Source organism: Anser anser (genome assembly GCF_964211835.1).
Source record: "Anser anser genome assembly, chromosome: 3".
NCBI classification, from domain to species: domain Eukaryota; kingdom Metazoa; phylum Chordata; class Aves; order Anseriformes; family Anatidae; genus Anser; species Anser anser.
Window position 1 is genome coordinate 89853200 of NC_139722.1, and position 5043 is coordinate 89858242.

A 5043-nucleotide genomic window follows, 5' to 3' on the forward strand; every position below is an offset into this window, starting at 1 on the left:
AAACTAACCCATTATCATCTGTGAGAACAATAATGATTAAATCTACAGTGAACTACTCTAACCTAACTCTCCTTTCTCCAGACTGCCTGGTTCTAGGGGCAGAAATGCAGCTTTAAACTGGCCACCCCAAACTGAGATCAACTGGGAGTTCCCTGAGCAGGGACCCTCAGCATGGGCCTTGTCTGTAGGAGCACCTGGGGAAATAGCTCAGCACACACGCAGCTCCCTTGGATTTGTGTCCAATTACTACAGAGAGCCCAGGATCACTGCCAGCTGCCTGCCCAGACACCTTGGGCAAATTCAGCATTTACTGTGTCATACCCGAGGCAGATTTCACAAGGCGTCAATTCTGTTTTGCCCAAGAACAAGCACAGAAAGCTTGCCACAGCTGAGCCCCAAAGAAAGAAAGGGATGCTCATCTGCTGCTCAGCACGGGCGGGTGACAGACACATTAGGGAATGTGCAGCCACACACTCCTCAGAGAGCAGGGAAGCACCCAAACTTCTGGGTCTTTAAGCCATTTACAGCTTTGCTGAGGCCCTGCCTTCCCCCCTTCTCCACCCCCAGAGCAGGACTAGATGGCGTTTCCCCAGCCAGCCTGGCCCTGCCATGTGTTTTGTCTTTTCCCTCTGTTATAGCTGGATTAACCCTACTGCTCAGCTGGGCAAGCTGATTAGTTAAAGAACTTGTTTCATCCCTCTCTAGGGCTTTATTTTTCATCTGTCATTTTCCTTTGTATTACTGTGGGAAGCCTCTGCCTCCTCAGCTCTCGGCACGTTCCCAACCTCACGGCCCCCTCCATTTTCCCTGCCATCAGCCCTACCACCCTTTCCCAGATAGAGTGAGGGAGCAGGGCCTTCTCATTTACCCCTGTGTGGTATTTCCCAATATCCTTTCACCTCCTCTGCTCAGGCACTCCCTTTCACAAGAGTTAATCCCCCATTTACTCCCCCAGCACTCTGCTTTTGTGCTCCCTTCTGTTCCATCTCCCCAGGGCTGTGTAGGCACCGTGCATGGGGCAGTGCTTGTGGGCCCCGGTGCTCCTGCACTTGCAAAGACATGAGGCCTCCCCTCATATTGGGGTCTCTGCCAACCATGCATGGTAGTCTCATACCAGGAGTCACCGAGGACAGTGTGTGAGTGTACTTGCCCTGTAGAAAGCATGTGCATTGGTGCTCTTTGCTGGTCAACGGAAGCTCTGAACCAAGAAAGGGATGCTCCAGGACATTACAATCAATCAGAACGAGAGGGACCAAGGCTACTAGCCTTCCCCAGCCTTTTGCAGGGCTAGCAACAAGATCTCCTTGGCTCCCTTACTCATCTCAGCAGTTTGAACATAGCTTTATTTCTCCTTCATGGTTCTACATGGTCTGTTGGTTACTGCATCCTGACCAACGCTCACTCCTCCTGCCACCTCTGCTCTCCACCCTTGTCCCTCCACGTGCCCCTCCATGTCTTTCTCCATCTCTGAGCAATACAAATGAGCCCTCCAAATGCTGGGCAAATGAGATGCATCTTTAGGGAAAAAAAAAAAAAGAGATAAAAAAAAAAACCACAGAAAAAAAACACACACAAAAAAAGCCCATAATTATGCTGCCCCTGTGGCTCCTAGCAACAACCCTGATCACTTTGATTGCACGTTGTGACCTCTTTTGCCATGCTCCATCTGTTTGTTTTTATAGTCTGTAAATTTGCAGCAGCTAAAGGAACATGTCTTCTTATTTGTATCTGGAGGGTCCCCTGTGCAATCTGCCCTAGTCCTGACCAGGGCCTTGCTCTACAGGAAAGACAAGTAAGAATAACAATGAAAAGTGGGAGCTGGAGCTAGAAGCACAGCCCTACTTTGGGAGCAGAAAAAGACAATTAAGGAAAGGATTTTCAAATAATCCAAATGAAGAATACAAGGGAATAAATATTTAATACTCAGTCATGCAGCTTCATCCTTTCTAATAATCCCTAATGTTTCTACAGTGCCTTTCAGAAGGGAGAAGTGCATAAAGGGCAGATGCGAAACTGGTTCTGACAGACAAAGATCCCCCTGCTTCTCCCAGTGCGATAGCGAGTGTGCAGCTACAGCCAAGACATGAGGGAGCTCTTTATGCAGGCAGCCACAGCTGTAACCCCATGGAGGCCTGTTGGAAGTATATATTCTGCTTAAGAAGTCGTTGTAGTTCCTACTCTTACTCTTCCTGACTCCATGGGCAGGAGCATGCAGAGATTATGGACATGTAATACAGTAATACACTGTTTAAAATTAAATAAAAACAAGTTACATTATTTTTTTTTTAACACAGTCCATGTGGTCCTTCGTTTGTGGGGCTCAGCAAATATTACGAAGGTCAGAAGAAAGTACTCTGCATGTGGAGAGAGGGTACATTAGCCATAGGTCATAGGTCTTCTGCAAAAACTCAGTATCTCCCAGGCTGTTTCTTTGCCCTCCTCTTCCCAAAGCCCTCTCAGGCTGAATCCCCAGTGCAGACCAGTGCCAGTATGAGGAATACTGGTGACCAAGCTGGGCCAAGGGGCACAGAGGACTGTATGAAATGACAGACAGGTTGTCTGTGGGTTGGAATGGCCAGAGAGAGGAAAAGAAAGGAAGACAGGCCATGTGTGTTTTAGAGGAGATTCAGGAGATAGTGCCTGGGATATGTGCAGGTGGGAGTATTTTATCTGTGTCTGTGGAAAAAGAGGGGGCTTCCAACATTCTGGTTTTAAGCCCTTTTTTCCCTTGCTTGATTATCATCACAATTACAAGCCAAAATTAACAAGTCAAGCTCATGATGTACAGGTGATATCTGTGTGAAATAGGAGACTTAAATATCTAGTAGGGAACGGGCCACCTCCAGGGTGTCTACATCCCTCTTACCTCTCTAATTATGAGCTTACTCTAGCTTTCTTCTTAATAGTTGAGGGCTATTTGCAAACAGTGGAGGGAGAGAGGAGAACTGTTACCAACCAGCTGCATCCTTGTATCTGAGAGCCTGTGAGTGTATTTGGGTGAAAAGAAGTCCCAATGGCAAAGGATGGATCCACTCTGGGACCAATAACGTTAATTAGGGGATGGTGCTAGCTTTCTAAGTCTTGGACAAAAGGGCTGCTCTACCAGAAACTCTCTGGATTATCAAACTCCTTGCAATATCCTGCAAAATAAACCATGTGGATGGAGAAAGCACCCACTTTCTAAGGTGTTTTTCCACATCTCAGTTTCCACATCCCAAGAGGAAGAATGACAGGAATTTCAGAAAGGCATTTTCCCTCAGCAGTTTCCATGTGACCATGAGTACAACACTACATAGAGGCAACCTTGGGAGGAGAAATGAGCCCAGACAAATAATTACTGAATAATCCAGGTTGGAAATGACCTTCCAGCTTCTGCTTGTAGTGTAGCTAACTTCAAAGCTAAGTAGGGTTACCCAGGGCCTTGAGCTGCTGAGTTTTGAAGATCTTCAAAGATGGAGATCCCACAGCCCCTCTGAGCACCTTTCTCATGGAGAAAAGTTTCTCCCTTATGTCCAAATGGAATTTCCAGTGCTGCAATTCATGATGACTGTCTCCTGTCCTTTCATCTCTGGGAAGAGCATCTTCATTATCTACCCTTTTTAGGCAGTAGAAAACAGCAATTAGATCTCCCCTTTGCCTTCCCTACTTAAGACTAAAAAAACACGCTTCCCTCAATTGCTCCTTCTGCATCATGTACCGCAGCTCCAAATTACCACAGTGACCCTGTACTGGACTCCCTCCAGTTTGCCAAGCTCTTTCTTTTACTGGGAAATCCCATGCTGGTCATAGAGCACAACATGTAGCCTCACGAGTTACAAATAGAGGATACTAATCACTTTGCTCAGTCTGATGTTCAGCTCAGCTTTCCAGATCTGTCCCTAACCAATCCACATCCTGGATGTGTCCTCTGCTAGTTCTGTGCTTTGTTGCATACATGTCAGAAAAGGGAGGGTTTACTGGTGAGAATCAGGCAAAAAATCCTTCTATACTAAAAAAAATAGAAAATAAAAAAAAATAAAAAAAAAATTAATGATTGCAAATTACCAAGAGGAAAGAGATTTTAAATGTTCAGTAACATCAGTAACATTTAAGGGCAAATTGTGTGTGTGTGTATGTGGGATGTAAGTGAGTAGGTGGCTGAGTGGGTGTCAGTGGCACTAGAAAGGAATTTTTTGATGATTTTTAAAATAAAAAACACTAAGGAGCTAACAGTATGAAATAGCAATTATTATGAAGCGTGATCTCATTTCTGAAACTGGTATGAATTTCAGGCTCTGTAGTTATTACATTTTGAATAAATAGCAATTAACATCTAAGGCTTTTCTATTTCTTCTTCTTCATTTTTTTAAAAACTCCTGGCTAACAGACAGACTTAAGCCATTCTATTATTCAAACACCGTAGAAAAGAATGTCAAGACCCCTAAATCACCACTAACAGAAAAAAAAAAAATCCAAACCATGTTGTCCAGCTTTGACATTTTGCTGCATCTTCCTGGACTGATATGTACTGACCACTTGTGGGTTGTCATTTATTGCAGTGCCAAATGCCTGCAAATCTCTTGCTGACTGCAGTTGGTTTGTGGTTCAGCTTCTTATTCTAGAGTCTCACTATGAAGCTTAGACATTTTTTCCCTTGTTTGCAAATAAAACACATAACATAGTTTTGCAGACCATTTTCTACTGTCAGTGGTGTCTGAGCAACTCCACTTTCTGCAGTTCTCTGCCGGTGATACAAATGCATATGCTAGTTCTCCAAATTGTGCCTGAAGCAGCAGTTGTGAGATGCCCAATGTGAGATGCTCCAATGGCATTTGTGAAAATGCAGTGTGGAGACAAGGCATGGGGAGCTGGAGCTCAGGTCACCTTTCCAAGAGATGTATTGGTGCTGTAAGAGATATAAAATTGAAAACCAATGACAATGTGGTTATCAGAGAAACCAAACCTAATTCTCAGATAGTACCATTTCCTTTCACTAGAAAGGCTTTTCTAACCCATCTTTCTTATCCTGATGTCTCTAGTCAGTATGTCTAACATCTACAACTA